This window comes from Amblyomma mixtum, chromosome 3 (genome assembly GCF_055824585.1).
Source record: "Amblyomma mixtum isolate Tamu chromosome 3, ASM5582458v1, whole genome shotgun sequence".
Classification (NCBI taxonomy): Eukaryota; Metazoa; Arthropoda; class Arachnida; order Ixodida; family Ixodidae; genus Amblyomma; species Amblyomma mixtum.
Window position 1 is genome coordinate 347476880 of NC_143014.1, and position 20873 is coordinate 347497752.

Below are 20873 nucleotides of genomic sequence, written 5' to 3' on the forward strand. Positions count from 1 at the left end.
CCCCAGAACAGCCGAGGAAAGACAGATGAATACAAAAAATATTTTTTTTTACCCTTTTCCCCCACCTCTTTCGTACATAGGAAAACTATGAACAGTGATCCAAACCGCATTCCTTACTCAGAAAATGAGGACACAGCTGACACAGCTCGGTTATAAATCAGTCTTGTACACCTTACAGAAAATAGCAAACCGATTACAATTAAAATGGTTCCAACTGAAATATAATTGATTGGAGAGAACGAGAACCAAAAAATAAAAAAAACACGTTTCGGAACCTACTCGGTTTTTTCACCACGTGCGACTGTGGGCGAGTAAGGTGGCGGTTCCACTGCCGCCATCTTGCGAGTAGTTCAGATTCTGCCACCAGGCTACGACACTGATCCATGACTGGGAAAGTGTCTACCCGTTTTGCCCCTGAGCGACCCGAGACTGGTTCTGGTTGAGATGTTGAGATGTGTTTCCGGTCCTTTGTTGACCCGCGCGCTGCGTGAAGACTTTTCTTTTGTTGCTGCGCCTGCCTTCAGAGGGTTACAGATGAACCATGGCAAACCCGGCTGCTTGTCCCCGTCGTGCGTGGGGGGAGGTGTTGGCTGGGGGGATTCGGCATGCTTCTTTCTCTGCCTGCCCCTTGCTGGTTTTTCCACAACCACACGCGGTAGCCTTCTGCGGCTATGTAGCCAAGGCTAAGCATAGAGGGAAGAAGGGCCTTGCCGTCGCGAGTGGGGCTTCCTTTGTTCGGGTTATGGTTGTAGAAGGGTGAAGGGAAAAGTTGGAGAGCTGGGACAAAGAGGGTACCGTCTTTGCCCAAACGGCATCGGAGGGAGGATTATCTTTGTTCGGGACAAGGATGCGCGGCAGGGGAACAAAGGACCGCTTCCCTCCCTCTCTTGTTTAGCCTTGCCTGCATAGCCACAGAGAGCTGTGCGGTCGACGTTACTGTCTGGAGGGCCTCATTTGAGGGTATGTGCCGCTACGTCCTTGCGTTGTACCCGACTATAGACTTTTCTATTTTCAATGTCGATACATATATTAGTGATGGCAAAGGAAAAGAAAGAAAGAAAAATAATGCTGCCCAGCACGCAGTAAGCGAAAAGGGAAAGCGGACGACAAAAATAGAAAGGTGTGACATCATGCAAATTATATATGCTTTTTTATGTCCCAGGTATATACTTCTGGCGTTTTTTTTTTTTTTTGCAATGAACCTTGTAGTTGAAGTCGGTACCTTTCTTGTGTTCTTCTTTCTGCCCTCGTCTTTTGCGCGTACAATCACTTCGTCCCTGTTGATGCGTAGTAATATTAGTAGTAGTCGGAACACTCCTTATCTAGAGTGTAACCTGCCAACTCGAGCGCTGAAAAAAAAAATATTTTTTATCAAATAATGTTACATCTATGATAACACAACTGTAACAAAGACAGCTAGACAACTTCAGACAACGCTCGACGGATGCCTGTCCAACCATAGAATCTAGGGTTGGTGAAGAACAAGGTTTAGAGAAGTGGGCAAATGTCAATTTCTGTTTACCGCTGAGATTAATCGATATTGCACAAGAGACGTGAAATTGCTACCGAGAGGGTTACCACCACAGCGTGTCGGAATAAAAAATATTCGTCGTACATGCGGCGGCATCTTGCAACCAATTCGGGAGGGTCAGTTTGAACAGAATTTTGCCAAGGTTTACAAAAATGCAGTATAGATGCATATCATTCACGAAGCGGACTAAGTCTAAACACTGTACGAGGAAGGGGGGGAGGGGGGAGAAACGTTGTCAAAAAAGGGGCCGGCTATAAAGGGATAGTTCTGTAGGCACTTAGGGCGTCCCCCTCCCCTCTCCCGTTTGGATCCTGAACTGTGTGCTCTTATTTATGTTAGACGTACACCACCCGTCAAAAGTATACGGCCCAAGGGGTTTGCTTGTGAGGCCTGCTGCGTGCCTCGTTATGCATGCTCAGCGACCGTGACCTATCGAGAGAGGAATAGCATCGCTTCCTCAACCCTCCCAATCTTTGGAGTGCTAGATGTGCTAGGGAGCCCCACTAAACAGCTTAGAAGCAAACCCCTGGGGCTGTATACTTTTGACGGGGACTGTACGTCTTTCTTCTTGCATCTTCATCATCAGCCTGACTACACCCACTGCAGGGCAGTGGGTGTAGTCATCTTCTTGCATCTAGTTTGCCTTATTAGGTTGCTTACTGCCTCTAGAATTTTCCATCGCGTGCTGAAATGTATATCTTACTCGCCTTGCGTCGATTTGCCCTGATTTGGGGTTGGTCAAAGATAGAAAAAGCGTGCGTGCATGTGTGCGCGTTCACGCACGCGTACCTGGAAATTGAAGCGACAGCTGTTATTTTCACACCGTCTGTTGTCAGGCAACTATAACGTCCTTCTAATCATTTTTTGATATTTTTTTTCCCGCGATATTTTATTTGACACTGAAATGCGATGTCAAGAGCGGCACGCTATGGAAGAACGTTGGCAGCTGCTTCCTTGTCTTGCTTCAGCTTCCCGTAATAATGCACGCGCTAAAAGCAGAGTGCATACCTTTGTAGTTTTCGAACCAATATATTGGGCGGACTACTGTCCATTATTTCAATGTAACCGGAGTGTATTGTCATATTTATTGCACAGGGAACACGCAAGAAACGTGTGTAGTACAGTCATGAAATTTATGAGCGTGAACACGGGAGCGCATGGCAAGTATCCTCAAGACCTACTTGTGGCGACACGCGCCGGCTGCTTTCATGAACGTGGTGGAAAGGGCTATGCCGCCTTGCCTGCTTCCAGCAAGCAGAAGGACACACCTCCCTTTCCACTTTGTTTATGAAGGCGACCGCCGCGTATCGACAAGAGTAGGGCTCGAGGCTATCTGCCACGCGCTGCTGCGTTCACGCTCAACAATTTCATGACTGCACTTTCGTGTTGAGCCCGCCCTTTGGTTTCATGGGTTAGTAGCAAATCATTTTGAGATGGGCCAGTTGCCATGCATTCACACATTCGCAGCAAAATAATTCGCTTCTGATTTTTATTCCATACAACACCGTCCATTGCGTGCGAAGCAGTTCTTTTCAGCAAATACTGAATGATTAGACGCGCCGACCAGATCGCATTCTGTCGGATCTGGAATGCGCCAATTTTTCAATTAATTTATCAAGTAAAAAGAAGGCGAAAGCAATTACATGCACATTTTTTACTGGTCGAACCAGTTAGTTTACTGTAGACGGCATGCACTTTCATCGTAGTGGTTATTCGGCTCCCCATGGTAATTCATGAATAGGCAAATAGATGTCACAGAGGTAAGGTAAGTGGTTTTATTGCATGATAAATGGAAGGGAAAAGATTTTTGCTAGCCCCGGCAACTGCCACTGCTGCTGGAAGCACCTGAGCTGGGGCAGCGGAAAAAAAGGATAGCAGGCAGTGTCTAGAAGTGAAATGAAAGCGGTGAGGGGATAGTAGAAAGGTCAGGGGGAGAGGTACACTGGCAATAAATCTATTTACATATTAACATAATAACATATATACAGGTCGCACGCACGTGAAGGTCTTGTAGAGCACAGTGCAAACACACGCGCACGACATAAAACCAATACAGCTGGAGTGGGGGCGTCCAGCTGTTCATCGTCCAAGGTAGCACACGCGGAGCGTTCCCCGTCTGTTTGAGGAATGCACAGAGGCTCACCACTGTTCGCTCCAGTACGCGCGCCCTGCCCTGCGGCCACAACAGCATCGTGAGAGCGTCTGGGAGAATGCCCGGAGCCCTGTAGGCTGCGAGCATGTCACGACGAGCATCGGCGAACGCGGTAGAGCGAAAGAGCAGGGGCTCTAGAGTTTCCGCCGCACCGCATCCGTCACAGAGGGCAGGGCATGTCAAGAGGCAAGGCAGTCATTCTAGCTGCTGGGCTGACTGCTGGTTACCTCAGGCAGTGCTTTCTTTTTTGCTTTTTCCCTGGCCTCTACAGCAATCCTGTTCCAGTCTGGGCGGCGCACTTCCATGGAGCGAGCAACGCGGGAGTCTACAATTTCTGGAAGAAGGCAGTCTCTATAAAAACGTACCAGAAATGGCTTCATTTTCGTTGCCCAGAAATTGTCATCTCGGCGTACCTCTTGCACGTGTATTCCCTTTGTTGTATACACTACGAAGTCACAGATATTCCTTCTGGTGACATGAAGCTGGCCCTGCACTTGGTAAAAATATCTGTGCGATCGTCTAAGCACTGGATCACCTTCCTTTTGCTTCTTCTCTGAGAACTTTCGCGCTGCTTCCAGGGGCCTTTGCAGTTAACGGGCATTTCACCTCTACAATTCGGTCCTCGTCGACTACCCCGTCAGGTGACGCTGCCAGGAATCCATGCTCAAGGTCAACAAACAGCCCGCATGGTTGAACAACTCTGTTCATCTGTGCTCCACATAACTGGAGTGCAACGCTCTCATGCTGCTTGCCGTGCTCCGTGGCAGAATTTGTGAAGCTCTTTGGATGAAGCAGGGCCTTTACCAGTGCGTCACAGGGTGTGCAGTCCCTTCTTATGCAGACAGCGTGGAAATTTGAAGCAGTGAGGCGGAGCCTCCTTTGCTCGAACCAATTCGAATTATCTGCCTGTCCCCGTGTTTGCGCCTCAATCTGTTCGCATAGTTCCTTATCAACTTGGAGCTCCTGTAGCTGCCTTTCTGCTTTCTCAGCTAACTCATCAGGTGGCATGTCTGGCTTCATGCAATTGGCCCCATAGTGAGGTGATGAGGTGCAAGCGGCACGGATCTTCCGGTCATGCTGGCTGTCAAAAAGTCTTTTCCTAGGCAATCGCCGGTCTTTTGCAGCCATTTTCCTGTTAGCATACTTCTTGTAGACAGCACCGGGGCTCTCGCAAATCATTGCTTTGCTAGTTTTTGCGTGCCACTGGGGCCCCAGCTGGAAGCTTAGCCCAGCAGCTTGGCAGCGATGCTCATAGGAACCCTTCTGGCACCGGTTGATCTGCTTGCCGCCACAAAGCTTAGCAACAAGAGACATGAGGGCTTCCGCAAGGTTGCTTGTGTCATCATTGATGAGACGGTCAGCTTTTTCCGCAATACTGTTGGCTGCAGTCATTATCTTTGTTTTCAGCATGGTAGGAAGCGTCCCGTATAAGTCTTCACCCTTGGTGCGGTCACAGAAATAACTTTTGCAGCCATCATGACACCCAAACACATGTTTTGGGCCATTTCTCAAGTCAGTGGCCAAATCACGAACAAGCTGTCTTTCATCAGCAGGATCCTCTCGTAACATTTCGGCATAGTGACTGACAGCCTTGTGCGCACCGTTCTTTATGCGCTTTACCGTATTTACTCGCATAACAGGCACACTTTTTTTCCAGAAAATCCGGCTCAAAGTTCGGGGTGCGCCTATTACGCGGGGTAAAATTTCCGGAAATTTTTCGACTCTCAAAATTGAACACACCGCGTAAACGCACTCGTGTACGGGCCGCACCCCGTTTTCCCGAAGAAAATATTAAAAAAAAAAGATCCGTGTAAGGGCCGCACCGAAACTTTCCACTATCCACGCGGGAATAGCCTTTGGAATGCACGCGCCGAGGCCTCTGCGATCGGCTCCGGCTGCGCGCAACGGGCGCTTGATCGTGGAGGCCACACACGCGCACAGGAGCTTCCAGACGCCACCCACGGAGGGCGCCCGAGGTAGAGCTTATCATCATCAACGTTTTCCTCCGCGCGAGCTTTCGCTATCCATATCGCCATCAGCATCTCCAGCTCGTTTTTTTTTGTTTTGTTTTTGTGTTGCTGTCAAGTGCGGGGATCTGCGGTAGCGCGATAGTTGATCGTGGTTTATGGCTTTGCCGCACCTTATCATCATCATCATCAACGTTTTCCTTCGCCGCGAGCTTTCGCTATCCATATCGCCATCAGTATCTCCAGCTCGTTTTTTTTTTTTTTTTGCTGTCAAGTGCCGGGACCTGCGGTAGCGCGATAGTTCATCGTGGTTTATGGCTTTGCCGCGGAGCGTTGCTGTTTTAGCTCAACGGCCAAGCACCTTAACAGCTACACGGCTGGGAGTTTGCTCTCGAACACGGCTAGCGTGCGGCAGGTCGGAAAATACGACGTGACCGAGAAGTGCGGCAGTTGCGACTGAGGCGTCCCTAAATTTTCGTACGCACTCCAAGCGCACTCCAAGCGCAGAGGTTTTCGCGGACCTAAGTCGGGAACGTTTCCGGCTGGAGATGAAGCTTTCCAAACAGACGTTTAAAGTGAGCATCCCTGAAAACTGTGTGCGGCTGTTCTACGCGATGTCGTTGTACGTGCCGTGGGTCCGCAGCAGCACTAGTGAGGACTAGTAGTCAGTTCAGCGAAAACTTTGTTAAAATAAAGATTGGGGAGCGGGGGGTGGCGAGGTGTCGGCTTGCAATCGTGTAAATACAGTATTGATCACAGTGCCAAGTTCGGGGTGCGCCTTTTATGCGCGGAAATAAAAAAATCTGATTTTTCGCGCCCAAACTAGGGGTGCGCCTATTATGCGAGTGCGCCTATTATGCGAGTAAATACGGTATTCTCGGGCCCGATAACATGGGCCGGCCACCTTTGCTTTCCTTAGCAATGGCGTAGAGGCGGGAAGTGTAGCACTTGACAACATGGTTAGCACACTCATGCTTTCGGACGAAACGACCGTAGCTAACCTTTGTCTGAATCTGATAGTAAACAGACGAGTCTCCATCTCCTATAAAGGTGCGGTATTGAACCCCGTGCATCTCCATGCTTCGCTGGAAACCCTCAACAAGAACATCTGCCTCCATGGCCCCTGAGCTTTGGTCCCAGTTTTTGTAGCAAGTGTGCTTCTTTGCTTCAACGTTTTTTCTGGCATAAAACTGACAAGTGCTGCACAGCTTGTTTCTCACACCCAAGTAGAGAAGCTTTTTTGTGCGCTTACCTATGATGACGGCCACGCCAGAATTGGCACAATATCGGTGGCCATGGCTCCTGTGGGACCAGCCACCATCAACTACCACTGTTATCTTTGGGGTGCAGCCATCCTCGCAGAAATCACCAGCTGCTTCTGCTAGTCTCTTTTCCTCCTTGCCAGCTTCAGTCATTTGCCCCAGGAGCACAGCTTCCCATTGCTGAAAGAAAATCGAACATACGTTGAAGCATGTCTCTTCACAACAGGTTGAAAGTTCCTTCCCCTGTTGTGATGTTTCTCGCAAGTATCAGCCTCCTTTGGATTTTGCCTAGCCCATGGAAAGGTTCACGCCCAACTAGAAATCGGGACGACACTGCATATCATTCGAATTTCAGCTTTTGCCTCTTGTATGCACGACGTACTACAAATAAATGTAACACCCTTAGGCGCATGGAAGATCGAATTAGTTGCTAAGAATGACATGTCAAGCCATGACATAATAATAACTGGTTTTACAAACTTCTCTTTCCCCTCTTTCATGACAACATACCCTAGTTGCACACATAATATGGGACGACGAATATAAAGCGAGGGGAGACTTTTGGAGGCTTGAAAAAATGGCTCCTCGCCAAAAAAGAACCGAAAACGCACGTAGACGACACGTGAAGGACACCTGCTAACAAGAGCAAACGTGTAAGATGAATACAGTTATTATGGTAGCTAACAATGTCTTGTGCATTTTTTTATGTACGCGGACAAAAATTGGAAATATGGATGTAGGAACGGTGCAGTTCATTCTTTGTGCTGGTACAATTTGAGAGGATTTGTGCATTAGAACAAAGGAAAAGGCTGAATTATCTGTGTGGTGGTAATTTTCTCTTCTTGTGTATGTTTTCTGGTGCTTCAATTTGATAAAACTTATGAGTGTTGAGGTCTTCGCATGTTTACCGCATATTGTGGATTGGCTGTCTGTCTTAATTCAGCGCAAACAAATGTAATGGGAATCATCAGTACCTGAAACATTTATAGTTCTAAATCAGGCAGGAACCACAAAAGACAGGACAAAGAGAGCAACAGCTGCACAAAATGGGATATTCCGCACTACACATATAAAGTCGCATGGAAACGAAACTTGGCAATATGCCAGTGCGCATACCTTTCCTAGTGCCTCCTCTCGACGCAGGAACGTTCCCTTGCCCATGACAGGGATCTCCATGACCGCCATTGCCTCCTCCAGATGCGAGTGGCCAGACCCGATGCTTGTGAATGCCCACACAGTAGCATCGTTTATGCCAAGAGCTGCCTTATCTGTGAGAGGCGTTGGCTCTGCAACAGGGTCGGTAGCGACTCTTTTGAGTTCATGGCAACCATTGCACTGGAATTTGAACTCCGACCAGAGGCCGATCCTTCTTTCCTCTTTATACTCAAAGCGCCCTCCATTAGGACAAGGGCAGCGGTGTTCGCCAAGCTCTTGTACTGCCTTTATGAAGTGGTCCACAGACACAACTCTTCTTCCACATATGCCCGCATCCTGCGCTGTCGGGAAGCTGCTGTCCCTCTGAAACACGAGCTCTGGCAAGGGATTCTCAATTCCTAGGCCATCCCAGTAGTCAGTCATTGTGGCTTCGCAGCTAGTAGCACATGACGCAGATTGTGGTGATGTGCAGTGTGTTCTGCTTGATGCCGGGCTGCTGTTCGTCGGTAGCGCTGCCTGTTTTCTGTAAAGCACAATGTGAGGAGTGAAACAAACACAATATTAAAATGAGGCAAGGCGAAACAAAGCTGCCAAATAATTTTGCCAGCATCGCAATTTAGGTAAACCTCGTGTGCATTGTAGATGAAAAGGGCTGACTGCGCTAGTAAGCACGACACGTCAATACGGCGCCGGAAAAAAAGGGAACTGTAGTACAAGCAAATAGATGGTTATCTTATATGAACGTTGAGAAACACGGGCTAAGAATGTGTATACGTTTATAATTACCATACCATAATATTACCATACCATAATACCATAATTACCATTACTATAATAACATCGCAGTGTAGAGCCGACGCAGAAACGAAAAAGGTCAGAACTAGCACTCGCCGTCGTTTTTTGTTCTGCGCCCTTTCTGCAGTATGCTGTTATATATGAATATGAAATACGTCATTCATAAGTTAGGATAGCGAGGAGGGGGGTGGGGGTGCTTCAACATCTAACAGTTCTGCACTTTCTACCTTTGAGCGTAGGGTTTGTTTCTGGAAAAAGCCAATTACACACTGTTACTCGAGTATGTTTGGGCAAGAGATTCATGGTTCAAGCGCAACCATAACGGACCGTTTGCGGAAATCTAAGTACGCTTCTCCGCAATGCTTGTTTTCTAACTAAAAGGTCTCGTTCCCAGAGGACGCTCTCACATTCTTTGTGGAAACGAAAAGGGTCGAGGTTCCACTTCTGCGTCAACTGAGGAGTCCCCTCAAAAGCTCAAGAGACAGGACGAAAAGACGAGGAACGACCCACACAGGGGCGCTGGAATGTCGACAGTGGACAATGATAGTGTCCTAAGGACAGGCAGAGGTGCACGGGTACAGTGGTTTATGCTACCCCTTTGCAGTAGGAGAGAGTGAACGGATGGTTGTCCTGCGCCTCGCTCCTTGTTCGCGACTGGTTTTGACCGATTTGTTGCGCTCCCTCCCTGTCTAGAGCTGCTCCTTCCCTCTCCAGGTACGGAGCGCAACGAATCGTCCAACACCAGTCGTCCACGAGGAACCAAGCGCGGAGTCATTTTGGTAAACATGCGGCAAACCACAGTTTACGAAAGGGGGACTTGAGTCTTTACGTTTGTAAAAAGAATGCAAGAGTGTCGTCTGGGAAAGACACTTTTCGGTTGCAAAGCAATCTTTGTATAGCAGCCGACTCACAGATTTCCGCATATACTGCCGGCGCCTGCTTTTCAACCATCGCAGGCCAGCAGAAAGCATCCTGGCAGCGTTTAGGATTGAGATTTGTTTCTATCGATGAATCGATAGATTGAGGAACTACAGCCTGGACATTACAGCACCTCGAAACACAACAATAGGTTGTCGTAGGTATATTTACGAAGTCAAAGGGTTGCAGCTTGAAGTGTTATAAGCTTTCTTTGGCAAGGCTTTGCCTAGCGTTCTACAAAGACAAAACTATAACCTCCAGAGAAACTATCTGAAAAATTCTGTTGCACACGAGGGGAAGTAAGGACGTCGTGACACAAGCCAACGCAGGGCTAGTACGATCTCCAAAAAGTTCACTGAATAAAAACTTGTTGCAAGTAACAAAGAACTGGAAACAAACGAATAACGAGAATTGAATCTACGGTACAAGCGAGTACTGAACCAATACTGCACATACTGAAGGTGTTAGACCTCTAGTGTGATTTGAACGTTCGTGTGCACGGACCGCTAGCGGCTCGAGAACTATAAGTTTGATTACATCTGGTCTGTGCGGGCAACTTTTGAAGCTCGTATAAGTGTTGGCACTGGCGGACAAGGACAACCTGTCGACAACAAATACATCGCACGTTGCTGAACAAACTTTCTTGCTCATGTAAAAAAAAGCGGGAATGGGGATGAGCGAATGAGCACTGCGCAGTGCGACGTCACCGCTAACCGTTAATATATAACAAGCAGAACATGAAATAGGAGCTAGAGGGCAATAGTAATCGGAAATGAGCCCAATACAAACGAAAGGCTTACCTCCAACGTGCTGCCGCGGCAAGTTGAGCCCTTCCTCGACGAGCCTTCGGTCCTTTTCTCCTCGGCGGAGGCCGGTAACGGTTTTTCGCCATGCCTTCTCTCTGTTGCTTTCAGTCGTCACGATTGTTTAGTGCTCCAGAAGCAAATTACGCTCGCTTGGCGCTAACACCGACAATCAAAATAACCAAATGTAAAAACAGGCACCTCTTCGGTCGCTATACGATAGAGATGAAACAGGCGTCAAGAAGCAAGGCATTTCCAATCTGTTCTGTGCCTTTTATAGCTGGCGCTACTAGTCTACCCTGCCTGCAGGAGAGGCGAGCTGACAGGTGAAGGAGGGCAATAAAAATGTGAAAAGAGAGGGAGAAAGGAGAGGGTAGTAGTAGGTATAGTTTTTCCTAGAGGGTGCTGGTATGGCACCCCTGTCTATTGCCTCAGCTTCACTGGCCACTGCAGGTGCGGAGGACGCGGGGGCACTCACCTTTCGCACATGTCCGCGCGAAAGCGCTGAATGTTCTCGTTGGGGTCCTGTTCGGCAACAGTCGGTCGTGGCGACTTCAGTCTCTGCCGGTGCTGTCGCGGCACACCGGTAGAGACCGAACAGAGAACTGTTCGGTCGACACGCTTGGCTGGGCGGTCTGATGGGCATGTGTTACTTCGTTCTTGAGTTGCAGTGTTGTAGGCGTTACGAAAAAAAAGTAACTAAATACCTTACTCGTTACGGTATAAAAAAAAGACCACGTTACCGCCCTACGTTACCTACAAAAAAAGATAACGCGTTACCGTTACCATTGCCGAAAAAAAGTATCGCACGTTACTTTGCCGCTACTCCAAGGCCATAAATTTTAATCAGTGCGTTTTCGCTGTAAGAACTCAAGATAACAATTTTAACACATAACACATAATTTCAACACATAATTTCAACTTCACAAAGAAAACATGGTTGAACTCAACAAATTTACAGTAACTCTGGTGTGCTTCTGCTTACAAAATTACGCGGAAATTGTGTAGCAAAAAAGGAATGCTAATGGCATATTTCCGGAAAAATATAGTTGCGCACATAAACATTTTTTTTCACTTGAACCTGCATAATTATCGCAAAAATTAGAGTGTTTATGTCAAGGTGATCAAGGTCACCCTCGCTCGCTTAGGAACTCAATAACCAGAAACGTAGCCGCAGTTGCAGATAGAAATAAGCAAACTATTTTGAAAACAATGTTGATAAACATTGTTTTAACAGGTAGCTCACTACTGCCGGCAAAGAAACAAAGGCCCATTTCCTTCTTTTTCCTCTACTTGGGCGCTACAGCCCGTTGACTGCAATCACCTTTTCTGTGCTGTACCATTGTATTCTTTCGACGGCTCTCTTGGGGCCATCTTGAAGTAAAGTGGCGACATTCCTGAGTTTACTCAGAAGGGGGAACTGCTTCCACAAAGAATGCGAGAGTGTCGCCTGGGAACAAGACCTTTTGGTTGGAAAACAAGCTTAGGGAGAAACTGCCTTACAGATTTCTGCAAATGGTTCATTGGTGGCTCGGTATGCGTCCACTCTTTAGAGAGCTGCGTACATGAGGGGTTTGGGGGGTGAAGACAAGTGTGTGAATGCGTGTTCGTGCTTTTTTTTTAGTTGAGTGCGTCGTCAAGGGCAGGTGTTTTCTGGCATGCATGCGAGCCGCAACAAGGGTCGTCGAGAGCACCTGTAGATGTTGCTCTTTGAAACATCATTTTCGACGTCTTTTTTTTTCTGAAAAAGAGTCGGAGGGGGACAGTTGAAATAAAAAGTAACTAGTAACGCTACACCTCACGTTACCGAAAAATGTTAACGTAAGTACCAGTGGCGTAGCCAAAAATTTTGTGGGGGGTGGGGGCTCATATTGCAGCGCGGCCTCCTCATAGAATTTGTGAAGGGATCAAACGCAAGAATAATAACTGCATTGCCATTGAGAATGCCATTGTGTACTAATAACGCTACGCACTATCTAGACAAGTGAAATACGTATTATCAATTATTTAACGACTGTTTGTCGTTCAAGAACATTTACATTTTTGTACATATGCAACGCCCAGGAAACAATCTCAACGACGCTGTTCTTCGTTCCAGTGTACTGCGCAGCAGCAGCTGTCACCGGTCATATATTGCGAGTAATTGCACCGAAATTTTAGTCTCAACAGCGAGCGCATGTATAAACGAGGAGTTCTGCAAAATATGCATTAGAAGTGTGGAGATAAAATGGAGTATCAGAAATGTGAAGATACAACTTGATAAAGGACAAAAAAGTGTCAATGGAAACAAAGTCACTGTATCTATACACAAAACCTCGCAACAAGATATGTAAATACACGTATGTCTCCATTCACTCTTCATGCGGCGTCAAACAAGGCAAATAAACATCTTGCGCAATCACAAATATTAAACTTTGCACATGGAAAGACAGACGATTTAGCAAAGACCAAAACTATGATAGCGGAAGTCGCGATATGTACTTGGGCCATGCGGCGGTCGTGACAGCACCATATGGTTAGAATAATAGAGGAACAATGCAGAAATCAATAGGAAAGTATGTATTTTTCAACTGCCTGCACGGCGACAATTATTCTGCACTCGTAATTACAGAAGGGCATTCATTTGGTTCAAAGAAAAAATAAAAGCAGTTAGATAAAAAAGAAATAGAAGGACAAGCGAAAGCCACGAATGATGCCGCAAGTTGAAATAACCAATATCCAAGTGTGTTTGTTGGGAAACGCCGCGTGGGCAGGGCTTTCAATAAGCTAGGTCAATCAAGGTCGGTTATTGATGTCCTCAAAATTTTCGCATTCAGAGGGTAATTTTCATCATTTTGCTAACTGATGCTTGCATTACGTGACTCCAGGAGCATGGGCGTTGCCACGAAATACGACGTGTGTTAGCAATGTTCGCTCCAAAATGTCTTTTCTAGTCTGAAAAAGACATTGTATGTGACAAAATCCAGAATGGCTTCCGGCGCCGGTGGTTGTTTTGGTCAGCGGTGCTGGCAGTTCGAAAAAACTTCGGGGGGGGGGGGGGGGGGGGGGGGGGGGGGGTTTGAAGCCCCATAAGCACCCCCCCCCCCCTTGCTGCGCCCCTGGTAAGTACGTTACCCGTTGCAGTTCCGAAATGGTAACGAGTACGTTACAAAGTTACCGAAAAAAAGTAACGCGTTACTTTTTTCCGGTAACTTTGTAACCTACTGGTTACCATTTCGGAACTGTAACGGGTAACGTACTTACGTTAACATTTTTCGGTAACTTGAGGTGTCACGTTACTAGCTATTTCTTATTTCAATTGCCCAGTTCCGCCTATTTTTCAGAAAAAAAAAACGCCGAAAATGATGTTGCAAATAAACAACATCTACAGGTGCTCTCGACGACCCTTGTTGGGGCTCGCATGCATGCCAGAAAACACCTGCCCTTGACGACGCACTCAAGAAAAAAAAAAAAAGCACGAACACGCATTCACACACTTGCCCCCAAACCACTCACGCACGGAACTCTCTAAAGAGTGGACGCATGACGAGCCACCAATAGACCATTTGCAGAAATCGGTAAGTCAGTTTCTCTGTAAGCTTGTTTTCCAACCAAAAGGTCTTGTTCCCAGGCGACACTCTCGCATTCTTGGTGGAAGCAGTTCCCCCTTCTGAGTAAACTCAGGAATGTCTCCAGTTTACTTCAAGATGGCCCCAAGAGAGCCGTCGAAAGAGTACAATGGTACAGCACAGAAAAGGGGCCTGCAGTCAACCGGCTTTAGCACTGGAGTATCGGAAAAAATAAGGAAATGGGCCTTTGTTCCTGTGCCGGCAGTAGTGAGCTACCTCATACTAAACTTTCTAAAAACTTTCTGCTCAACAACACTGTCACTCCAACTTTCTCCCTTCATAGTCATACAACCCCCCCCCCTTTCTCCCCTATCCAGAACAAGGAACAACCCACTCCCTCACTAACAACCCCACTAGGAAGCGAGGCAAGCTGTCCGATAACAGCTTTGCAGTGCAGCTGCAGTAACAGCTAGTTGTAACTATTAGAAAGTTGTCGTTATTTATCAACATTGTTTTCAAAATAAATTTTGCTTATTTCTATCTGCAACTGCGGCTACGTTTCTGTTTATTGAGTTCCTAAGCGAGCGAGGCTGACCTTGAACACCTTGACATAAACACTCACATTTTTGTGATAATTATGCAGGTTCAAGTGACAAAAAATGTTCATGTGCGCAAATACATTTTTTTTCCGGAACTAAGCATTCCTTTATTGCGACACAATTTCCGCGTAATTTCGCAAGCAGGAGCACACCAGAATTACTGTAAATTTGTTGAGTTCAGCTATGTTTTCTTTGTCAGGTCGGAATTATGTGAAAAATGAGCTTGATAAAATTGTTATTTTCAGTTCTTACAGCGAAGCCGCAGTGTAATTATGGCCATGGAGTAGCGGCAAAGTAACGTGCGGTCCTTTCGGCAATGGTAACGGTAACGCGTCATCTTTTTTTGTAGGTAACGTAGGCGGTAACGCGCTTTTTTTTATCGTAACGAGTAACGTATTTAGTTACTTTTTTTCGATAACGCCTACAATACTGGTTGTACCCGACTTATAGATCCGTTCGATTCGCCTGCACCACATGAACTGGTTCCCGTGGCACTCCAGCTCACATGGCTTCATTTCAGCGGTGAAACACGGTGCGCTCTGAACCATGGCATTCGTTTGAAAGTAGTGCGAGTGTAGTTCAGGAAAACTGCAACCCTTCTCGGTGGTTAGTGACGAAATAGTGCAGCTGCAGCCGCCATGAGGGCAGATGATGGTTTGCGCGTAGTGATAAACGGCGGAGGCTCAAGTAATTCCACTCGTCGACAAGCTAGAACACTGCTCGAGTTCTCCAAAAAAACGGCTACACGTAACTGACACCACTGTAAAATACAAAGACGTGCATGCAGCATGATGCACGTCGACACAGTTCAGCCGCGGCGTTTCGCGCCAGCTGTCACGAGGTGCACATGCACGCATCGAGGCTTGTTCATGGCAACATTTTATTGTGATGTGTTCTTTGAACATTTCTTCACGAGATACGAGATGTTGGCAGCCGCTGATGTGGGGTGTAAACAGAAACAGCTGGCTGCGGTTCACTGGCGTCACCAGGGCTAGCAGACGACTAAGCCTGCACTCGACCATCCGTTTTGGAAGCAGACAGTGCCAAACTGCGCTCAAACCACGGTGAAAGACATAGCATACTCTTACACCGTGGCTCAAACTGCCGGAACTAGCGCTACTAGGGCTACACACTCAGGGGCACCGCCGCACAGCTTTGCCGAAATGGTACAGCGAGTGCAGGCGTATCGAGCGCTCTCCAACTTCCCCTCCACAGCGCTAGCCGCAACAACGAACAAAGCTGTCCTCGAAAAATAAAACGACGCCTAGAATGCTTTTCGTAGCGTCAGGGAGAGGCGGGAGAGGCGATGGAGAGCGCGCGGCAGCGGCGGCGGCCCCGGCACGCCAGCTATGCGCCGCTACAGCGCATGCGCAACTGGCGAGCGCGGCGGCGGCACCTCTGAGTCATCGCCGCAGCGACGACGGCGGCGCGCCAGCTGTGCGCCGTGTGACGTCACTGCTCCTCGCGCATGCGCAGTACCTCCTTTCTTCAGCTCTGCGAAATGGCTAGGCGACTCGCGTAGTGTTGCTTTCGCAAAAAGCAATCCAGCAAAGCAATATGGTGTAAATCTGCTCGGAAGCTACAGAGGGCAAAATGGAAGGGAACGTGCAAATATCGTAGAGAAATGATTCCCTCTCGTGAACACCTCCTGATTTTAGGTGTTTGGCAGCGCCACACTTGTCATTTTTCTGAACTGTGGCCCTTTAGTACATGTGCGCTAATGTAGATGGCGCTACTTACTACATTTATCGCATGTGGTTGCGTTATTGCTATTATTGTTTGTAATTTGTGGACTTTGTAGTCGATAATTTTTACAAGTTGAATAAAAGAATAAGAGCCCGATATTTTAAGAGTATATTTACCTGAAAAAACAAAGCTGCGGAACGTTCCGAGAGCTTGTGCCCTTCATAAGCACAACGAAAAAGGTAGCTAAAATCAACATTTTTTCAACTAGACAGTGCACGTTCCCTAAAAGTCGTAGAGTAAAGGCGATGCTTAGCCGCGTAGAGCGCAGTACTAAGTTTCTTCACGCAAAATCTCAGAATTGTAAAGTGCTGGTTAACTGAACAGTTTTGCATTCCGTTTTTAACTATTTCGAAAAAACGCTAACTTTGATCAGGAATAACTTTTAAACTAAACAAAGCAGATAAATGAAATTTTCAGAATGGATGAGCGATTGGACAATCTCAAACTGTACAAAAAGTCGCCGCAATGCAATGCATATCCCAAAAGTTATTGCAGATTACATTGTTCTGTTTTCTATGCTTTTCAAACAAGCGTGGCTAATAAACTAATCTATACACGTACTTCTACATGCTTAAATATGCGCACTAGCATTACATCTCAAAGTATCTCGAAAGATATTTCTCTAGGTGCAAGAGGTTTTTCACAATTTTGCATTTCCTGAGACAAGTTGAGCTCAACTGCCAGTTTTCACCTTTGCGTTTTCTTCTACAGTTGAAACAAATTTGCAGCTATCGTTAAACCAAATGCATCTTTTGAAAGCAGAGAAAACTAGCTTTTCGGAGATATCTGAACCATATTTATGAAGCGAACGAGCGAGGTACAGTCGACGTACAAACATCACCAAAAATGGTTCCCGCTCACCGTCAGAGTGGGCTAGTCATCCGCCGGGTCACTGAACGTAAACCGTGGATGTAATAGGGGGGGAAGAGTTTCTTGGGAGTGGTTTACATTGCGCCGCGTATGTCTGATGACTCAAGTAAGAGCCTTCTGCGGCGGCGCGATCGGCATCGTACATCGGCGAGATTACAGTCATGGCGAGACCAAAAACTTCGCTGAACAAAACGATGTCAAACAAATGAACAGGCAACGAAGCGCAGTGGCGGACACTGTGAGTGAGGCTTGTGACCACAACATTGACTTCGAGGGAACTACTGCACTGGACAGCGAGCCACGCCCATGCAGAAGGCTCTTATCATGATATATTCAGCAGACACGGAAACCAGGTTAAAGGGACTATGAAACAAATTTATTGAGATTATGTAAAGATAGGCAATCCATCACTCGTCACTCCAGCGCAAGAATTTTTGAGCTAGCATCAATAACAACGAAGTTATAGGCGATTAAAAATCACCCTCCTCCTCTCCCCCCTCAACTCGTACGCGCGGGGCACCATAAAAAAATAAAGAAAACAGCTCCGGGACTGGGCTCCGCCCATGAAAACGTCATTCGCTGACGTTTGGTTTACAACTTCCGGTTGTCGCACTCGCGAGGAGCAGCGTGCGTCGGCAGCGTCTCTCCGGTCTCGGCGCTTTCTTGGATTGCGGCGCGCGTCGGGTTTCTTTGCTAGTTGGCAGAATGGACCCGGACCTGTTCCCGGCTCACACAATGTTTTATTTTTTTGTGCGCTGGTTCGGCCGTCACACCGATGCTGCCAAGTCTTGGTGTGAAACACCGTGCATATACTGAGCCTAGCTCTCGAATGATGTTGGACACCCGGCTGCGGGATCGCAAAATCGCGCCGCCCGACTTAGAACACAAGGAACATACGGTATTACGGTCGTAAAACGGACGGGAGAGTCAAAGAAGGTCGGGACCGAGTCTGCATGTCGAAGCAGCAGCCGAATGTGAACAGCAGCAGTACGTAGCCGTCAGGCCAAGGCCCTCCGCGACAGCTAACGCTTCGAATTCGTCCTGTGCCCTAAGTAAATGCGGCACCTTTTTTTAAGTTCTCCTAGATAAAATTGTCTTCCATCGCAGATCATATCGTGTAAACGTCCATACCGATCGCTGTAAGCTGGAAACTCACCTTCCCGGCGGGAAGAAACAGTGTCGGCAGCGACTTCGGTCGAAGCTTCAGCTGCTTGACATTCATGCCTGACTATCGAACGAGCGCTGGGTTATAGTAGTAGGCGTCAGGTGCGAAGTGTCGACCGCAAACGCGGAGTCTTCGGCGTGCGTGCGACGCTGGCAGTCCTATGCGCTCCATCCAGGCTGCTCGCTCACGCACGTCTCTAGGAGTAACATGCCTGAGTTCAACACCTCGCCAGTCACTGGGTTTGCAGCCGACGACACAGCAAGGCGTATTCATCTTGGGCGGTCGAAAAAGGCACTGCTAGTGGCTCCCGAACTCGCGACAGAAAGAGGCGGCAGAGGTAAATTAAAACCATATGCGCGAAGGCAATGCCCTCGCTCGCGCTTGCCCCAGGGGGTCGCGCGGCAGCTCGAGCAGACGATTTTCACCGCTACCGGAAGTGTGCCCGTGACGTCGAAGCTGCGGCGGCTCTAGCGAATGACAGCGTGTGGTGGCCTGCCGACGTCATGGGACTAGTGACGTCTATCTTCCCGGTTTTGGTTTCAGAATTGCTCCCTACGAAGACACCAAGCGGCCCGCGAATTTTGAAAAACACGGTTTTTAAAAATTCATAATAAATTGCCGGCTGAGTTCCGAAGACTCATACTTGGTGTCAATGCTTCTGAGCATCACTTCTAACATTTGCAAGCGGCTTTTCGAGCGAAGCGCTCTTGCCCCCTTTGGTCGTTTATAAATGCGGAGTAGTGGACTCGTGACAAAAAACTATTCGGACTACTTGCTGCAGTCATACGTGGCCGAAGGCGCCTTCCTTTCCCTCTTTCGTACACAGCCCTTTCTACAGAAATTTGTTTGCGAGTGTGCCATGAGAAATATGGCATGTAACAAAGTTTGAGCATTCATTCATTGATCACACAATAATTAATGACAAGCAGTATTTCTGCTCTCTGTTTTTCTCCTGGCGCATAGTATTCAAAAGAACTTTTCAGATTTAGTGGAGAAATAAACAAAAAACTTGCACTGCTAGGGAGGAGGATAAAGTGGCCGAGGACTCAACTTGCTTCCCAAAAATCATGTTTTTCTTCTGTTCCTATGTAAAATATTACCGTAGGCACACCCCCGCCCCCGTCCTCCTAACAGCAAAGTTGTCAAGTGCAAACTGCGTTTAGGTTATTTAAGCACTCGCAACATCGACTGATGCAATACGTAAACCACGAATGTCCTACAGACAAACGTGAGCTTATGATGTAAGTGTAATTATCACACTAAATCAAGACCCGCCGATCTTGTTGTTACGTGCAGCTGAGCGCGAGATGTAAATATTGCATTTTCTTGATAATGGGCACAGATTAAATGCGCATAGAACGTGAACGTAGGAGTTTATCGTCGCATCATGTCATATTAAAGCATCGAATATTTTTTGTCGTACTAGAAATAGCCTATAAGAAAAAGAGCTCTAAGGATTTGCATTCCGTTTTCAGCATAGACTGCCCAGCTTAATCTTTTTACTTGATGTATTTGCCACACAATAAAAATCGACCATTATATACGTTCTTCGCCGTCCCTCTATGAAGTAGAACGTTCTTGTGGCCTAGTTGGTTCATTGCAGAAAAGCACGAATGGGACAAGACAGGAGAACGAGGAACACAAACGACAACTCTATGAAGACGCACTCTGCACAAAATGCTGCACGAGCGCCCCGTCGTGGCACACGAGCAAACTATAGCCTTCCCGCTGTTTTAGGGGCATGAACGGACGCGTAGTTATCAACACTGGTAGAGAGTGTAAGTAGGGTGCAAGTTTTCTAAAAGGGGGTAAGTGATCGGGAGCGTGTTTTTAACGGGTGTAAAGTTATTCCTAGGGCCATCTAAAGGGTGTAAAAGTCTATGCTATGTACTTTTTACCCCTTTCTCACACCCTTTTTTCTAAGAGTGCATGAAACGACGATATACGTGCACGCAGCCACATACACCAGAACAGCGGGGCAGCACAACAGCAATGTGGTAACAACGGTGATTTACTCGACCCTACGCGAGATCCCCAGCGTATCACTACAAGACTGTACGATAGTGGAGGCTGAGGAAGCGGCCGTCGCTCTAGCGGCAGCGGAGGGCTATCGATCTGAACGGTCTCTAAAAATCCTTACAGACTCACAAACAGCATGCCGCAACTACCTACGAGGCAGAATAGGGCACAGAGCGCTCCGCATACTCCGCTCTGGGGGCCACATAACACAACGACAAACAAGGACGCGCCTCAGCAGTCGGGAAGAGCGGACGTGTCTCACGTCGGCTCCGCCGAATTTTATGCTCCTTTCCCGAAGGGCCGCCGTGGTGGCTCAACGGTTATGGTGCTCGGCTGCTGACCC

At 47.5% G+C, this 20873-nt stretch overlaps 1 pseudogene; it reads right to left on the bottom strand.

Moving 5' to 3' along the window:
* Positions 1 to 3807: 3807 nt before the first annotated feature.
* Positions 3808 to 10736, bottom strand: LOC149356275 (uncharacterized; annotated as a pseudogene).
* Positions 10737 to 20873: the final 10137 nt, after the last annotated feature.